General features: G+C 37.6%; 1 protein-coding gene across 1 annotated transcript in view; it reads right to left on the bottom strand.

Annotated features, from left to right (window-relative positions):
- LOC311228131 (disco-interacting protein 2 homolog A-like) overlaps positions 1–20,000 on the bottom strand; it is a gene marked incomplete at its 5' end in the record, with an annotated part of 215,683 nt that overhangs the window by 34,056 nt on the left and 161,627 nt on the right. The window lies entirely within an intron of this gene.

Genomic DNA, 20,000 nt, shown 5'->3' with positions numbered 1-20,000 from the left:
GAGGACGATAGACTGAACACACCGAAAGATCATTAGAATAGACTTTTCAAGGACAATACAATCTGTTAACATCTGAGCTGAGGCTTCTGTTTATATCAATAAACAACGCTTCTCCTTGTAAGGTATTACGCTGTGTCAAAGTGTCAAATTCTTACGAAGGTGGAGGATTATTATGGTTTGCGGATCGCACTAACAGGGGGAGATAAGGATTGTATATCAGCCAGTATATGAGACGTCAGGACCATTAAAATTACACAACGCAGAGGAATTGGATGGAGAGGATAACACAAGAAGACGTGATACTGGCCAGATTGATCAGGATCTAACAAGCCACAGCCATCAGCTTCCCTCAAGCGCTGACCGCTGAATAACATGTTACCTTTGGACCTTACAGTAGAATCCACAACACTGCTCTAAACTAGGGATGCTCGATATTGGCTTTTTTACCGATACCGATATACCGATATTGTCCAACTCTTAATTTCCGATACCGATATCAACAGATACCGATATATGCAGGGTCCCCCCCCCCCCCCCCCAAAAAAACGGAATGATTTCAGGTAACTAACATTACATATCTCTTGTCGTGTAATTAACACAACATTATGCATACTTTGACAATAAATAAAATAATAATTTGTTCTAACTTGCTTGCCTGGGTAAATAAAGGTTAAATAAATGTAAAAAAAAAAATATACGCTTGGTGCAAACAGTGACAACGCTAGCTCAACGGCTAGTGACGTCACTGGCGCACCGGCTGTTGTGGAGGGGGGGGGGGGGGCAACCGTGGGGGGGCGGGGGCGCTCTCTCGTTGTCGGAACACAGTGTGAGAAGAGCATTTATGCAGGTGAACACCAGGAAGGCTGCGGGCCCAGATGGTATAACAGGACGCATACTTAAGTCCTGTGCAAACCAGCTTGCCCCGGTGTTCACCGCCATATTTAATCAATCCCTGGCGGAGTCAGTAGTCCCTGCCTGCTTCAAGATGTCTACCATCATCCCTGTACCGAAGAAACCCTCCCCAGCATGTCCAAATGACTACAGACCGGTGGCACTCACCTCTGTGGTCATGAAATGTTTCGAGAGGCTGGTCAAGGACCACATTTGTGCCTCTCTCCCCAGTGATATGGACCCTATGCAATTTGCATACAGGACAAACAGGTCCACTGACGACGCGGTCTCCCAGGTACTGCACAGCACTCTCTCCCACCTTGACCGTCAGAAGGGGGGCTATGTGAGACTGTTGTTCATTGACTACAGCTCAGCGTTCAACACCATAGTCCCCACCAGACTGGTGGACAAGCTGATCGAGCTAGGTCTGAGCTCCGCCCTGAGCGCCTGGGTACTGGACTTTCTGAGTGAAAGACCCCAGGCACCATCACCATCACCCTGAGCATCGGGTCCCCCCAGGGCTGTGTTCTAAGCCCCCTGCTGTACTCACTCTACACACACGATTGTGTGGCCAAGTTCAGCTCCAACTCCATAGTGAAGTTCGCCGACGACACGGTGGTGGTGGGGCTGATCTCGGACAACGACGAGAAGGCCTACCGAGAGGAGGTTGAGGTACTGGAACGTTGGTGCCAGGACAACAGCCTGCTCCTGAACATTGGTAAAACCAAGGAGCTGATCGTGGATTATAGGAGAGGACAGCAGGAGACACACACACCACTGATGATTAACGGGGCTACCGTGGACAGGGTGAGCAGCTTCAAGTACCTGGGGGTCCACATCTCAGAGGATCTGACATGGTCAACACACATAGACACAGTAGTAAAGAAAGCGAAGCAGCGCCTCTACCACCTGAGACAGTTAAGGAAGTTCAGAGTATCGGGGAAGATACTCCAGTCCTTCTACTCAGGAGCTGTAGAGAGCATCTTGACCGGAAACATCACTGCCTGGTATGGGAACAGCACGGCACAGGACAAGAAGGCCCTACAGAGAGTGGTGCGCTCAGCCGAGCGTACCACGGGTATTGCGCTACCTCCCCTGCAGGCTCTATACAACAAGAGGTGCAAATCCAGAGCCTGCAGGATAATGAAAGACCCCCACCACCCCAATAACAGCCTGTTCCAGCTGCTGAGGTCAGGCAGACGCCTGCGAACCCCAGCTACTAGGACGGAGAGGCTTAGGCTAAGCTTCTTCCCCCAGGCCATCAGAGCCTTGAACAATGAACATTGAGAGACACAGAAACTGAACTATCCACACACAAGCACACACAAGCACATACACGACACGCACGCTGAGCACGCTCACACACTAGCAGCCACTTTAACACTCATGCCGCACACACGCACACTTATGGCCAGAGGAAAGGCCACTTTAAATTAGTATAACATCAGGAACAGTGTATTGCACTACTAAAGCTACCTAGCATGTCCTATATGCTCTGTAAATACTATGTACAGATACCGAGATGGCACACCATGTACCTGTTTATTGCACTGTTGTTGTTATTGGATTCTATTAACACTTTGACTGCCGGGAACCGTCTTTAGACGTCTTTGCTGGCCATGCTAAAGTTGCCGGAGGACGCGTTACGTCGTCCTTATATCAATATTTCAAAAATCTGCGATCGGATTCATATGTCCCCTCCGCTGGCCTGAGATCCACCAGCAGGACCCACTGAGCTCTCTGGCGGTTCAGGAGCGCCATCTGGTGGCCGATCGGCGCAATCGCCAAACAGGATGTTGCATAGAGGTTGTCCTAGACGTCCGTAGTACTTCCGGGCGCTCGCTATAGGTCATGGGACTCTGGCTCGTCACGCTACACGGTGATCGATTGGCAATAACTCGATAAACAACATGATTTGGACGTATATACCATTATACAAGCTGGAGATGGACCGGGTAAAAATATATCCCATAATGATAAGATTTCTACTCTACGATGATCGCCCAACGGCGCACGGAGACTGGGGTGAGTTTCAGCGTGTAACGTTACCGTCTTCGATACTAACTGCTATTATCAACATTTGACCCACATTAGATGATTGGTATACCGCTGCCCACGGAATTATAAACGCCCCCTAGCCCATCCGGTCAACATCAGATGACGTGTAGTAACTTCTAGAAGTACGTCTAGTTGGAATTTTTTATATCGCGCTGATTGCCATCAAACTGTATTTCATCATCAATATAATGCATTTGGGGCTATATATCACGTTCTGGAGAAAGCTGCAGAAAGAGATGAAAACATACTTATACATTAGACCATACTTTACTATGAATATGTGAATGAAAAAGTTTAACGTTGCTACACAATGAACAATACATATAGGACTTTGAATGGGCCCTAATAATGGCAATGTAGCAATAGAATTTAAAAAGTTATAGCCCTGCAAAGAAGGGGACTTTCTCCATAGACAAATAGCGCTGGCAATCTATGGTATATCATGAATTTAACCTTAGGCAGCCAAAGTGTTAATATGTTGTACCACTGTATTTTTATTGGATTCTATTATATGTTGTACCACTGTATTGCACATCGTCGCGTTTCATTGTATACCTGTATGCCGTGACAATTAAAACTCTTGACTTGACTTGACTTGACTTGAATACACTTTATCCAAAATGTTGTGGTGGATTCATTCTCAAGTGCCTGCTTCAGAGCAGATGATGCTTGCATGTCAATTATTTCAAGTTGCAGGAGACCTTCATCAATGTGAAGTGATGCAAGGAACTCTTGTCCTTTTGTGGGAATAGCAGCTACATTGGCAAATGGGTTGCTCACAAAATGCATCAATTCTCTGGACATGTCAAATTCATCAAATCGACTTGAAAAGTTTTCCCTCAATTTATCAATGAAATCTGTCATTAATTGAGTGACTTTTGGCTCAATTGTGCGTGTTAACGTTGACATGAAAAAAAAAAAAAAATGTATTATCATGTAATCTTTGGCGGGCCGGTCAGAATCGTCCGGCCCGCGGGGCCGCCAGTTGAATAGCCCTGGCCTTGTCTAAACTAGGTTCTTATCTACTCAGTCTAGTCTAAACTAGGTTCATATCTACTCAGCCTAGTCTAAACTAGGTTCTTATCTACTCACTCTAGTCTAAACTAAGTTCTTATCTACTCAGTCTAGTCTAAACTAGGTTAATATGTTTCTACTCAGCCTAGTCTAAACTAGGTTCTTATCTACTCAGTCTAGTCTAAACTAGGTTCTTATCTACTCAGTCTAGTCTAAACTAGGTTCTTATCTACTCAGTCTAGTCTAAACTAGGTTCATATGTTTCTACTCAGTCTAGTCTAAACTAGGTTCATATGTATCTACTCAGTCTAGTCTAAACTAGGTTCTTATCTACTCAGTCTAGTCTAAACTAGATTCATATCTACTCAGCCTAGTCTAAACTAGGTTCTTATCTACTCAGTCTAGTCTAAACTAGGTTCATATCTACTCAGCCTAGTCTAAACTAGGTTCTTATCTACTCACTCTAGTCTAAACTAAGTTCTTATCTACTCAGTCTAGTCTAAACTAGGTTAATGTTTCTACTCAGCCTAGTCTAAACTAGGTTCATATGTATCTACTCAGTCTAGTCTAAACTAGGTTCAGATGTTTCTACTCAGCCTAGTCTAAACTAGGTTCTTATCTACTCAGTCAAGTCTAAACTAGGTTCATGTTTCTATTCAGCCTAGTCTAAACTAGGTTATTATCTACTCAGTCAAGTCTAAACTAGGTTCATGTTTCTACTCAGTCTAGTCTAAACTAGGTTCATATGTTTCTACTTAGTCTAGTCTAAACTAGGTTCATATGTTTCTACTCAGCCTAGTCTAAACTAGGTTCATATGTTTCTACTCAGTCTAGTCTAAACTAGGTTCATATGTTTCTACTCAGTCAAGTCTAAACTAGGTTCATATGTATCTACTCAGCCTAGTCTAAACTAGGTTCATATGTTTCTACTCAGTCTAGTCTAAACTAGGTTCATATGTTTCTACTCAGTCTAGTCTAAACTAGGTTAATATGTTTCTACTCAGCCTAGTCTAAACTAGGTTCTTATCTACTCAGTCTAGTCTAAACTAGGTTCATATGTTTCTACTCAGTCAAGTCTAAACTAGGTTCATATGTATCTACTCAGTCTAGTCTAAACTAGGTTCTTATGTTTCTACTCAGCCTAGTCTAAACTAGGTTCTTATCTACTCAGTCTAGTCTAAACTAGGTTCTTATCTACTCAGTCTAGTCTAAACTAGGTTCTTATCTACTCAGTCTAGTCTAAACTAGGTTCATATGTTTCTACTCAGTCTAGTCTAAACTAGGTTCATATGTTTCTACTCAGCCTAGTCTAAACTAGGTTCATATGTTTCTACTCAGTCAAGTCTAAACTAGGTTCATATGTATCTACTCAGCCTAGTCTAAACTAGGTTCATATGTTTCTACTCAGTCTAGTCTAAACTAGGTTCATATGTTTCTACTCAGTCTAGTCTAAACTAGGTTAATATGTTTCTACTCAGCCTAGTCTAAACTAGGTTATTATCTACTCAGTCTAGTCTAAACTAGGTTCATATGTTTCTACTCAGTCAAGTCTAAACTAGGTTCATATGTATCTACTCAGTCTAGTCTAAACTAGGTTCTTATGTTTCTACTCAGCCTAGTCTAAACTAGGTTCTTATCTACTCAGTCTAGTCTAAACTAGGTTCTTATCTACTCAGTCTAGTCTAAACTAGGTTCTTATCTACTCAGTCTAGTCTAAACTAGGTTCATATGTTTCTACTCAGTCTAGTCTAAACTAGGTTCATATGTATCTACTCAGCCTAGTCTAAACTAGGTTCTTATCTACTCAGTCTAGTCTAAACTAGGTTCTTATCTACTCAGTCTAGTCTAAACTAGGTTCTTATCTACTCAGTCTAGTCTAAACTAGGTTCATATGTTTCTACTCAGTCTAGTCTAAACTAGGTTCATATGTATCTACTCAGCCTAGTCTAAACTAGGTTATTATCTACCCAGCCTAGTCTAAACTAGGTTAATATGTTTCTACTCAGCCTAGTCTAAACTAGGTTCATATGTTTATACTCAGTCTAGTCTAAACTAGGTTCATATGTTTCTACTCAGTCTAGTCTAAACTAGGTTCATATGTATCTACTCAGCCTAGTCTAAACTAGGTTATTATCTACCCAGCCTAGTCTAAACTAGGTTAATATGTTTCTACTCAGCCTAGTCTAAACTAGGTTCATATGTTTATACTCAGTCTAGTCTAAACTAGGTTCATATGTTTCTACTCAGCCTAGTCTAAACTAGGTTCATATGTATCTACTCAGTCTAGTCTAAACTAGGTTAATATGTTTCTACTCAGCCTAGTCTAAACTAGGTTCTTATCTACTCAGTCTAGTCTAAACTAGGTTCATATGTTTCTACTCAGTCAAGTCTAAACTAGGTTCATATGTATCTACTCAGTCTAGTCTAAACTAGGTTCTTATGTTTCTACTCAGCCTAGTCTAAACTAGGTTCTTATCTACTCAGTCTAGTCTAAACTAGGTTATTATCTACTCAGTCAAGTCTAAACTAGGTTCATGTTTCTACTCAGTCTAGTCTAAACTAGGTTCATATGTTTCTACTTAGTCTAGTCTAAACTAGGTTCATATGTTTCTACTCAGCCTAGTCTAAACTAGGTTCATATGTTTCTACTCAGCCTAGTCTAAACTAGGTTCATATGTTTCTACTCAGCCTAGTCTAAACTAGGTTCATATGTTTCTACTCAGTCTAGTCTAAACTAGGTTCATATGTTTCTACTCAGCCTAGTCTAAACTAGGTTCATATGTTTCTACTCAGTCAAGTCTAAACTAGGTTCATATGTATCTACTCAGCCTAGTCTAAACTAGGTTCATATGTTTCTACTCAGTCTAGTCTAAACTAGGTTCATATGTTTCTACTCAGTCTAGTCTAAACTAGGTTAATATGTTTCTACTCAGCCTAGTCTAAACTAGGTTCTTATCTACTCAGTCTAGTCTAAACTAGGTTCATATGTTTCTACTCAGTCAAGTCTAAACTAGGTTCATATGTATCTACTCAGTCTAGTCTAAACTAGGTTCTTATGTTTCTACTCAGCCTAGTCTAAACTAGGTTCTTATCTACTCAGTCTAGTCTAAACTAGGTTCTTATCTACTCAGTCTAGTCTAAACTAGGTTCTTATCTACTCAGTCTAGTCTAAACTAGGTTCATATGTTTCTACTCAGTCTAGTCTAAACTAGGTTCATATGTATCTACTCAGCCTAGTCTAAACTAGGTTATTATCTACCCAGCCTAGTCTAAACTAGGTTAATATGTTTCTACTCAGCCTAGTCTAAACTAGGTTCATATGTTTATACTCAGTCTAGTCTAAACTAGGTTCATATGTTTCTACTCAGCCTAGTCTAAACTAGGTTCATATGTTTCTACTCAGCCTAGTCTAAACTAGGTTCATATGTATCTACTCAGTCTAGTCTAAACTAGGTTCTTATCTACGCAGTCTAGTCTAAACTAGGTTATTATCTACTCAGTCAAGTCTAAACTAGGTTCTTATCTACTCAGTCTAGTCTAAACTAGGTTCTTATCTACTCAGTCTAGTCTAAACTAGGTTCATATGTATCTACTCAGCCTAGTCTAAACTAGGTTATTATGTTTCTACTCAGTCTAGTCTAAACTAGGTTCTTATGTTTCTACTCAGCCTAGTCTAAACTAGGTTCTTATCTACTCAGTCTAGTCTAAACTAGGTTCTTATCTACTCAGTCTAGTCTAAACTAGGTTCTTATCTACTCAGTCTAGTCTAAACTAGGTTCATATGTTTCTACTCAGTCTAGTCTAAACTAGGTTCATATGTATCTACTCAGTCTAGTCTAAACTAGGTTCTTATCTACTCAGTCTAGTCTAAACTAGGTTATTATCTACTCAGTCTAGTCTAAACTAGGTTCATATGTATCTACTCAGCCTAGTCTAAACTAGGTTATTATGTTTCTACTCAGTCTAGTCTAAACTAGGTTCTTATATACTCAGTATAGTCTAAACTAGGTTCTTATCTACTCAGTCTAGTCTAAACTAGGTTCATATGTATCTACTCAGCCTAGTCTAAACTAGGTTCTTATGTTTCTACTCAGTCTAGTCTAAACTAGGTTCTTATCTACTCAGTCTAGTCTAAACTAGGTTCTTATCTACTCAGTCAAGTCTAAACTAGGTTCTTATCTACTCAGCCTAGTCTAAATTAGGTTCTTATCTACTCAGCCTAGTCTAAACTAGGTTCATATGTTTCTACTCAGTCTAGTCTAAACTAGGTTAATATGTTTCTACTCAGCCTAGTCTAAACTAGGTTCTTATCTACTCAGTCTAGTCTAAACTAGGTTCATATGTTTCTACTCAGTCAAGTCTAAACTAGGTTCATATGTATCTACTCAGTCTAGTCTAAACTAGGTTCTTATGTTTCTACTCAGCCTAGTCTAAACTAGGTTCTTATCTACTCAGTCTAGTCTAAACTAGGTTCTTATCTACTCAGTCTAGTCTAAACTAGGTTCTTATCTACTCAGTCTAGTCTAAACTAGGTTCATATGTTTCTACTCAGTCTAGTCTAAACTAGGTTCATATGTATCTACTCAGCCTAGTCTAAACTAGGTTATTATCTACCCAGCCTAGTCTAAACTAGGTTAATATGTTTCTACTCAGCCTAGTCTAAACTAGGTTCATATGTTTATACTCAGTCTAGTCTAAACTAGGTTCATATGTTTCTACTCAGCCTAGTCTAAACTAGGTTCATATGTTTCTACTCAGCCTAGTCTAAACTAGGTTCATATGTATCTACTCAGTCTAGTCTAAACTAGGTTCTTATCTACGCAGTCTAGTCTAAACTAGGTTATTATCTACTCAGTCAAGTCTAAACTAGGTTCTTATCTACTCAGTCTAGTCTAAACTAGGTTCTTATCTACTCAGTCTAGTCTAAACTAGGTTCATATGTATCTACTCAGCCTAGTCTAAACTAGGTTATTATGTTTCTACTCAGTCTAGTCTAAACTAGGTTCTTATGTTTCTACTCAGCCTAGTCTAAACTAGGTTCTTATCTACTCAGTCTAGTCTAAACTAGGTTCTTATCTACTCAGTCTAGTCTAAACTAGGTTCTTATCTACTCAGTCTAGTCTAAACTAGGTTCATATGTTTCTACTCAGTCTAGTCTAAACTAGGTTCATATGTATCTACTCAGTCTAGTCTAAACTAGGTTCTTATCTACTCAGTCTAGTCTAAACTAGGTTATTATCTACTCAGTCTAGTCTAAACTAGGTTCATATGTATCTACTCAGCCTAGTCTAAACTAGGTTATTATGTTTCTACTCAGTCTAGTCTAAACTAGGTTCTTATATACTCAGTATAGTCTAAACTAGGTTCTTATCTACTCAGTCTAGTCTAAACTAGGTTCATATGTATCTACTCAGCCTAGTCTAAACTAGGTTCTTATGTTTCTACTCAGTCTAGTCTAAACTAGGTTCTTATCTACTCAGTCTAGTCTAAACTAGGTTCTTATCTACTCAGTCAAGTCTAAACTAGGTTCTTATCTACTCAGCCTAGTCTAAATTAGGTTCTTATCTACTCAGCCTAGTCTAAACTAGGTTCATATGTTTCTACTCAGTCTAGTCTAAACTAGGTTCATGTTTCTACTCAGTCTAGTCTAAACTAGGTTCATATGTATCTACTCAGTCAAGTCTAAACTAGGTTCATATGTATCTACTCAGTCAAGTCTAAACTAGGTTCATATGTATCTACTCAGTCTAGTCTAAACTAGGTTCTTATGTTTCTACTCAGTCTAGTCTAAACTAGGTTCTTATCTACTCAGTCAAGTCTAAACTAGGTTCTTATCTACTCAGCCTAGTCTAAACTAGGTTCATATGTTTCTACTCAGTCTAGTCTAAACTAGGTTCATGTTTCTACTCAGTCTAGTCTAAACTAGGTTCATATGTATCTACTCAGTCAAGTCTAAACTAGGTTCATATGTTTCTACTCAGTTTAGTCTAAACTAGGTTCTTATCTACTCAGTCTAGTCTAAACTAGGTTCATATGTATCTACTCAGTCTAGTCTAAACTAGGTTCTTATCTACTCAGTCTAGTCTAAACTAGGTTCTTATCTACTCAGTCTAGTCTAAACTAGGTTCATATGTATCTACTCAGTCTAGTCTAAACTAGGTTCATATGTTTCTACTCAGTCTAGTCTAAACTAGGTTCATATGTATCTACTCAGCCTAGTCTAAACTAGGTTCTTATGTTTCTACTCAGTCTAGTCTAAACTAGGTTATTATCTACTCAGTCTAGTCTAAACTAGGTTCATATGTATCTACTCAGCCTAGTCTAAACTAGGTTATTATCTACTCAGTCTAGTCTAAACTAGGTTCATATGTATCTACTCAGCCTAGTCTAAACTAGGTTATTATCTACTCAGTCTAGTCTAAACTAGGTTCATATGTATCTACTCAGTCTAGTCTAAACTAGGTTCTTATCTACTCAGTCAAGTCTAAACTAGGTTCTTATCTACTCAGCCTAGTTTAAACTAAGTTCTTATCTACTCAGCCTAGTCTAAACTAGGTTCTTATCTACTCAGCCTAGTCTAAACTAGGTTCTTATCTACCCAGCCTAGTCTAAACTAGGTTCTTATCTACTCAGCCTAGTCTAAACTAGGTTCTTATCTACTCAGCCTAGTCTAAACTAGGTTCATATGTTTCTACTCAGTCTAGTCTAAACTAGGTTTATGTTTCTACTCAGTCTAGTCTAAACTAGGTTCATATGTATCTACTCAGTCTAGTCTAAACTAGGTTATTATCTACTCAGCCTAGTCTAAACTAGGTTCATATCTACTCAGTCTAGTTTAAACTAGGTTCTTATCTACTCAGTCTAGTCTAAACTAGGTTCTTATCTACTCAGCCTAGTCTAAACTAGGTTCTTATCTACTCAGTCAAGTCTAAACTAGGTTCTTATCTACTCAGTCTAGTCTAAACTAGGTTCATATGTATCTACTCAGTCTAGTCTAAACTAGGTTCTTATGTTTCTACTCAGCCTAGTCTAAACTAGGTTATCAGTCTAGTCTAAACTAGGTTATTATCTACTCAGTCTAGTCTAAACTAGGTTCTTATCTACTCAGTCTAGTCTAAACTAGGTTCATATGTTTCTACTCAGTCTAGTCTAAACTAGGTTTATATGTATCTACTCAGCCTAGTCTAAACTAGGTTATTATCTACTCAGTCTAGTCTAAACTAGGTTCATATGTCTCTACTCAGTCTAGTCTAAACTAGGTTCATATGTATCTACCCAGCCTAGTCTAAACTAGGTTAATATGTTTCTACTCAGCCTAGTCTAAACTAGGTTCTTATGTTTCTACTCAGTCTAGTCTAAACTAGGTTCTTATCTACTCAGTCTAGTCTAAACTAGGTTCATATGTATCTACTCAGCCTAGTCTAAACTAGGTTCTTATCTACTCAGTCAAGTCTAAACTAGGTTCTTATCTACTCAGCCTAGTCTAAACTAGGTTCTTATCTACTCAGCCTAGTCTAAACTAGGTTATTATCTACCCAGCCTAGTCTAAACTAGGTTCTTATATAATCAGCCTAGTCTAAACTAGGTTCGTATCTACTCAGCCTAGTCTAAACTAGGTTCATATGTTTCTACTCAGTCTAGTCTAAACTAGGTTCATTTTTCTACTCAGTCTAGTCTAAACTAGGTTCATATGTATCTACTCAGTCTAGTCTAAACTAGGTTATTATCTACTCAGCCTAGTCTAAACTAGGTTCTTATCTACTCAGCCTAGTCTAAACTAGGTTAATATCTACTCAGTCTAGTTTAAACTAGGTTCTTATCTACTCAGCCTAGTCTAAACTAGGTTCTTATCTACTCAGTCAAGTCTAAACTAGGTTCTTATCTACTCAGTCTAGTCTAAACTAGGTTCATATGTATCTACTCAGTCTAGTCTAAACTAGGTTCTTATGTTTCTACTCAGCCTAGTCTAAACTAGGTTCTTATCTACTCAGTCTAGTCTAAACTAGGTTCTTATCTACTCAGTCTAGTCTAAACTAGGTTCTTATCTACTCAGTCTAGTCTAAACTAGGTTCATATGTTTATACTCAGTCTAGTCTAAACTAGGTTCATATGTATCTACTCAGCCTAGTCTAAACTAGGTTCTTATCTACTCAGTCTAGTCTAAACTAGGTTCATATGTTTCTACTCAGTCTAGTCTAAACTAGGTTCATATGTATCTACTCAGCCTAGTCTAAACTAGGTTCTTATCTACTCAGTCTAGTCTAAACTAGGTTCATATGTTTCTACTCAGTCTAGTCTAAACTAGGTTCATATGTATCTACCCAGCCTAGTCTAAACTAGGTTAATATGGTTCTACTCAGCCTAGTCTAAACTAGGTTCATATGTTTATACTCAGTCTAGTCTAAACTAGGTTCATATGTTTCTACTCAGTCTAGTCTAAACTAGGTTCATATGTTTCTACTCAGCCTAGTCTAAACTAGGTTCATATGTTTCTACTCAGCCTAGTCTAAACTAGGTTCATATGTATCTACTCAGTCTAGTCTAAACTAGGTTCGTATGTTTCTACTCAGTCTAGTCTAAACTAGGTTCATATGTTTCTACTCAGTCTAGTCTAAACTAGGTTCTTATCTACTCAGTCAAGTCTAAACTAGGTTCTTATCTACTCAGTCTAGTCTAAACTAGGTTCATATGTATCTACTCAGTCTAGTCTAAACTAGGTTATTATCTACTCAGCCTAGTCTAAACTAGGTTCATATCTACTCAGTCTAGTTTAAACTAGGTTCTTATCTACTCAGTCTAGTCTAAACTAGGTTCTTATCTACTCAGCCTAGTCTAAACTAGGTTCTTATCTACTCAGTCAAGTCTAAACTAGGTTCTTATCTACTCAGTCTAGTCTAAACTAGGTTCATATGTATCTACTCAGTCTAGTCTAAACTAGGTTCTTATCTAATCAGCCTAGTCTAAACTAGGTTCGTATCTACTCAGCCTAGTCTAAACTAGGTTCATATGTTTCTACTCAGTCTAGTCTAAACTAGGTTCATTTTTCTACTCAGTCTAGTCTAAACTAGGTTCATATGTATCTACTCAGTCTAGTCTAAACTAGGTTATTATCTACTCAGCCTAGTCTAAACTAGGTTCTTATCTACTCAGCCTAGTCTAAACTAGGTTAATATCTACTCAGTCTAGTTTAAACTAGGTTCTTATCTACTCAGCCTAGTCTAAACTAGGTTCTTATCTACTCAGTCAAGTCTAAACTAGGTTCTTATCTACTCAGTCTAGTCTAAACTAGGTTCATATGTATCTACTCAGTCTAGTCTAAACTAGGTTCTTATGTTTCTACTCAGCCTAGTCTAAACTAGGTTCTTATCTACTCAGTCTAGTCTAAACTAGGTTCTTATCTACTCAGTCTAGTCTAAACTAGGTTCTTATCTACTCAGTCTAGTCTAAACTAGGTTCATATGTTTCTACTCAGTCTAGTCTAAACTAGGTTCATATGTATCTACTCAGTCTAGTCTAAACTAGGTTCTTATCTACTCAGTCTAGTCTAAACTAGGTTATTATCTACTCAGTCTAGTCTAAACTAGGTTCATATGTATCTACTCAGCCTAGTCTAAACTAGGTTATTATGTTTCTACTCAGTCTAGTCTAAACTAGGTTCTTATATACTCAGTATAGTCTAAACTAGGTTCTTATCTACTCAGTCTAGTCTAAACTAGGTTCATATGTATCTACTCAGCCTAGTCTAAACTAGCTTCTTATGTTTCTACTCAGTCTAGTCTAAACTAGGTTCTTATCTACTCAGTCTAGTCTAAACTAGGTTCTTATCTACTCAGTCAAGTCTAAACTAGGTTCTTATCTACTCAGCCTAGTCTAAATTAGGTTCTTATCTACTCAGCCTAGTCTAAACTAGGTTCATATGTTTCTACTCAGTCTAGTCTAAACTAGGTTCATGTTTCTACTCAGTCTAGTCTAAACTAGGTTCATATGTATCTACTCAGTCAAGTCTAAACTAGGTTCATATGTATCTACTCAGTCAAGTCTAAACTAGGTTCATATGTATCTACTCAGTCTAGTCTAAACTAGGTTCTTATGTTTCTACTCAGTCTAGTCTAAACTAGGTTCTTATCTACTCAGTCAAGTCTAAACTAGGTTCTTATCTACTCAGCCTAGTCTAAACTAGGTTCATATGTTTCTACTCAGTCTAGTCTAAACTAGGTTCATGTTTCTACTCAGTCTAGTCTAAACTAGGTTCATATGTATCTACTCAGTCAAGTCTAAACTAGGTTCATATGTTTCTACTCAGTTTAGTCTAAACTAGGTTCTTATCTACTCAGTCTAGTCTAAACTAGGTTCATATGTATCTACTCAGTCTAGTCTAAACTAGGTTCTTATCTACTCAGTCTAGTCTAAACTAGGTTCTTATCTACTCAGTCTAGTCTAAACTAGGTTCATATGTATCTACTCAGTCTAGTCTAAACTAGGTTCATATGTTTCTACTCAGTCTAGTCTAAACTAGGTTCATATGTATCTACTCAGCCTAGTCTAAACTAGGTTCTTATGTTTCTACTCAGTCTAGTCTAAACTAGGTTATTATCTACTCAGTCTAGTCTAAACTAGGTTCATATGTATCTACTCAGCCTAGTCTAAACTAGGTTATTATCTACTCAGTCTAGTCTAAACTAGGTTCATATGTATCTACTCAGCCTAGTCTAAACTAGGTTATTATCTACTCAGTCTAGTCTAAACTAGGTTCATATGTATCTACTCAGTCTAGTCTAAACTAGGTTCTTATCTACTCAGTCAAGTCTAAACTAGGTTCTTATCTACTCAGCCTAGTTTAAACTAAGTTCTTATCTACTCAGCCTAGTCTAAACTAGGTTCTTATCTACTCAGCCTAGTCTAAACTAGGTTCTTATCTACCCAGCCTAGTCTAAACTAGGTTCTTATCTACTCAGCCTAGTCTAAACTAGGTTCTTATCTACTCAGCCTAGTCTAAACTAGGTTCATATGTTTCTACTCAGTCTAGTCTAAACTAGGTTTATGTTTCTACTCAGTCTAGTCTAAACTAGGTTCATATGTATCTACTCAGTCTAGTCTAAACTAGGTTATTATCTACTCAGCCTAGTCTAAACTAGGTTCATATCTACTCAGTCTAGTTTAAACTAGGTTCTTATCTACTCAGTCTAGTCTAAACTAGGTTCTTATCTACTCAGCCTAGTCTAAACTAGGTTCTTATCTACTCAGTCAAGTCTAAACTAGGTTCTTATCTACTCAGTCTAGTCTAAACTAGGTTCATATGTATCTACTCAGTCTAGTCTAAACTAGGTTCTTATGTTTCTACTCAGCCTAGTCTAAACTAGGTTATCAGTCTAGTCTAAACTAGGTTATTATCTACTCAGTCTAGTCTAAACTAGGTTCTTATCTACTCAGTCTAGTCTAAACTAGGTTCATATGTTTCTACTCAGTCTAGTCTAAACTAGGTTTATATGTATCTACTCAGCCTAGTCTAAACTAGGTTATTATCTACTCAGTCTAGTCTAAACTAGGTTCATATGTCTCTACTCAGTCTAGTCTAAACTAGGTTCATATGTATCTACCCAGCCTAGTCTAAACTAGGTTAATATGTTTCTACTCAGCCTAGTCTAAACTAGGTTCTTATGTTTCTACTCAGTCTAGTCTAAACTAGGTTCTTATCTACTCAGTCTAGTCTAAACTAGGTTCATATGTATCTACTCAGCCTAGTCTAAACTAGGTTCTTATCTACTCAGTCAAGTCTAAACTAGGTTCTTATCTACTCAGCCTAGTCTAAACTAGGTTCTTATCTACTCAGCCTAGTCTAAACTAGGTTATTATCTACCCAGCCTAGTCTAAACTAGGTTCTTATCTAATCAGCCTAGTCTAAACTAGGTTCGTATCTACTCAGCCTAGTCTAAACTAGGTTCATATGTTTCTACTCAGTCTAGTCTAAACTAGGTTCATTTTTCTACTCAGTCTAGTCTAAACTAGGTTCATATGTATCTACTCAGTCTAGTCTAAACTAGGTTATTATCTACTCAGCCTAGTCTAAACTAGGTTCTTATCTACTCAGCCTAGTCTAAACTAGGTTAATATCTACTCAGTCTAGTTTAAACTAGGTTCTTATCTACTCAGCCTAGTCTAAACTAGGTTCTTATCTACTCAGTCAAGTCTAAACTAGGTTCTTATCTACTCAGTCTAGTCTAAACTAGGTTCATATGTATCTACTCAGTCTAGTCTAAACTAGGTTCTTATGTTTCTACTCAGCCTAGTCTAAACTAGGTTCTTATCTACTCAGTCTAGTCTAAACTAGGTTCTTATCTACTCAGTCTAGTCTAAACTAGGTTCTTATCTACTCAGTCTAGTCTAAACTAGGTTCATATGTTTATACTCAGTCTAGTCTAAACTAGGTTCATATGTATCTACTCAGCCTAGTCTAAACTAGGTTCTTATCTACTCAGTCTAGTCTAAACTAGGTTCATATGTTTCTACTCAGTCTAGTCTAAACTAGGTTCATATGTATCTACTCAGCCTAGTCTAAACTAGGTTCTTATCTACTCAGTCTAGTCTAAACTAGGTTCATATGTTTCTACTCAGTCTAGTCTAAACTAGGTTCATATGTATCTACCCAGCCTAGTCTAAACTAGGTTAATATGGTTCTACTCAGCCTAGTCTAAACTAGGTTCATATGTTTATACTCAGTCTAGTCTAAACTAGGTTCATATGTTTCTACTCAGTCTAGTCTAAACTAGGTTCATATGTTTCTACTCAGCCTAGTCTAAACTAGGTTCATATGTTTCTACTCAGCCTAGTCTAAACTAGGTTCATATGTATCTACTCAGTCTAGTCTAAACTAGGTTCGTATGTTTCTACTCAGTCTAGTCTAAACTAGGTTCATATGTTTCTACTCAGTCTAGTCTAAACTAGGTTCTTATCTACTCAGTCAAGTCTAAACTAGGTTCTTATCTACTCAGTCTAGTCTAAACTAGGTTCATATGTATCTACTCAGTCTAGTCTAAACTAGGTTATTATCTACTCAGCCTAGTCTAAACTAGGTTCATATCTACTCAGTCTAGTTTAAACTAGGTTCTTATCTACTCAGTCTAGTCTAAACTAGGTTCTTATCTACTCAGCCTAGTCTAAACTAGGTTCTTATCTACTCAGTCAAGTCTAAACTAGGTTCTTATCTACTCAGTCTAGTCTAAACTAGGTTCATATGTATCTACTCAGTCTAGTCTAAACTAGGTTCTTATCTAATCAGCCTAGTCTAAACTAGGTTCGTATCTACTCAGCCTAGTCTAAACTAGGTTCATATGTTTCTACTCAGTCTAGTCTAAACTAGGTTCATTTTTCTACTCAGTCTAGTCTAAACTAGGTTCATATGTATCTACTCAGTCTAGTCTAAACTAGGTTATTATCTACTCAGCCTAGTCTAAACTAGGTTCTTATCTACTCAGCCTAGTCTAAACTAGGTTAATATCTACTCAGTCTAGTTTAAACTAGGTTCTTATCTACTCAGCCTAGTCTAAACTAGGTTCTTATCTACTCAGTCAAGTCTAAACTAGGTTCTTATCTACTCAGTCTAGTCTAAACTAGGTTCATATGTATCTACTCAGTCTAGTCTAAACTAGGTTCTTATGTTTCTACTCAGCCTAGTCTAAACTAGGTTCTTATCTACTCAGTCTAGTCTAAACTAGGTTCTTATCTACTCAGTCTAGTCTAAACTAGGTTCTTATCTACTCAGTCTAGTCTAAACTAGGTTCATATGTTTCTACTCAGTCTAGTCTAAACTAGGTTCATATGTATCTACTCAGCCTAGTCTAAACTAGGTTCTTATCTACTCAGTCTAGTCTAAACTAGGTTCATATGTTTCTACTCAGTCTAGTCTAAACTAGGTTCATATGTTTCTACTCAGTCTAGTCTAAACTAGGTTCATATGTATCTACCCAGCCTAGTCTAAACTAGGTTCTTATCTACTCAGCCTAGTCTAAACTAGGTTCTTATCTACTCAGTCTAGTCTAAACTAGGTTAATATGTTTCTACTCAGCCTAGTCTAAACTAGGTTCATATGTTTATACTCAGTCTAGTCTAAACTAGGTTCATATGTTTCTACTCAGTCTAGTCTAAACTAGGTTCATATGTTTCTACTCAGCCTAGTCTAAACTAGGTTCATATGTTTCTACTCAGCCTAGTCTAAACTAGGTTCATATGTATCTACTCAGTCTAGTCTAAACTAGGTTCTTATCTACTCAGTCTAGTCTAAACTAGGTTCTTATCTACTCAGTCAAGTCTAAACTAGGTTCTTATCTACTCAGTCTAGTCTAAACTAGGTTCATATGTATCTACTCAGTCTAGTCTAAACTAGGTTATTATCTACTCAGCCTAGTCTAAACTAGGTTCATATCTACTCAGTCTAGTTTAAACTAGGTTCTTATCTACTCAGTCTAGTCTAAACTAGGTTCTTATCTACTCAGCCTAGTCTAAACTAGGTTCTTATCTACTCAGTCAAGTCTAAACTAGGTTCTTATCTACTCAGTCTAGTCTAAACTAGGTTCATATGTATCTACTCAGTCTAGTCTAAACTAGGTTCTTATGTTTCTACTCAGCCTAGTCTAAACTAGGTTATCAGTCTAGTCTAAACTAGGTTATTATCTACTCAGTCTAGTCTAAACTAGGTTCTTATCTACTCAGTCTAGTTTAAACTAGGTTCATATGTTTCTACTCAGTCTAGTCTAAACTAGGTTTATATGTATCTACTCAGCCTAGTCTAAACTAGGTTCTTATCTACTCAGTCTAGTCTAAACTAGGTTCATATGTCTCTACTCAGTCTAGTCTAAACTAGGTTAATATGTATCTACCCAGCCTAGTCTAAACTAGGTTAATATGTTTCTACTCAGCCTAGTCTAAACTAGGTTCTTATGTTTCTACTCAGTTTAGTCTAAACTAGGTTCTTATCTACTCAGTCTAGTCTAAACTAGGTTCATATGTATCTACTCAGCCTAGTCTAAACTAGGTTCTTATCTACTCAGTCAAGTCTAAACTAGGTTCTTATCTACTCAGCCTAGTCTAAACTAGGTTCTTATCTACTCAGTCAAGTCTAAACTAGGTTCTTATCTACTCAGTCTAGTCTAAACTAGGTTCATATGTATCTACTCAGTCTAGTCTAAACTAGGTTCTTATGTTTCTACTCAGCCTAGTCTAAACTAGGTTCTTATCTACTCAGTCTAGTCTAAACTAGGTTCTTATCTACTCAGTCTAGTCTAAACTAGGTTCTTATCTACTCAGTCTAGTCTAAACTAGGTTCATATGTTTCTACTCAGTCTAGTCTAAACTAGGTTCATATGTATCTACTCAGCCTAGTCTAAACTAGGTTCTTATCTACTCAGTCTAGTCTAAACTAGGTTCATATGTTTCTACTCAGTCTAGTCTAAACTAGGTTCATATGTATCTACCCAGCCTAGTCTAAACTAGGTTAATATGTTTCTACTCAGCCTAGTCTAAACTAGGTTCATATGTTTATACTCAGTCTAGTCTAAACTAGGTTCATATGTTTCTACTCAGTCTAGTCTAAACTAGGTTCATATGTTTCTACTCAGCCTAGTCTAAACTAGGTTCATATGTTTCTACTCAGCCTAGTCTAAACTAGGTTCATATGTATCTACTCAGTCTAGTCTAAACTAGGTTCTTATCTACTCAGTCTAGTCTAAACTAGGTTCTTATCTACTCAGTCAAGTCTAAACTAGGTTCTTAACTACTCAGTCTAGTCTAAACTAGGTTCATATGTATCTACTCAGTCTAGTCTAAACTAGGTTATTATCTACTCAGCCTAGTCTAAACTAGGTTCATATCTACTCAGTCTAGTTTAAACTAGGTTCTTATCTACTCAGTCTAGTCTAAACTAGGTTCTTATCTACTCAGCCTAGTCTAAACTAGGTTCTTATCTACTCAGTCAAGTCTAAACTAGGTTCTTATCTACTCAGTCTAGTCTAAACTAGGTTCATATGTATCTACTCAGTCTAGTC

This window comes from Notolepis coatsorum, assembly GCF_963971535.1.
Source record: "Notolepis coatsorum genome assembly, chromosome: 5".
NCBI lineage: Eukaryota > Metazoa > Chordata > Actinopteri > Aulopiformes > Paralepididae > Notolepis > Notolepis coatsorum.
The sequence above is the reverse complement of the archived record's forward strand: the minus strand, read 5'-3'. Positions and strand labels throughout refer to the sequence as shown.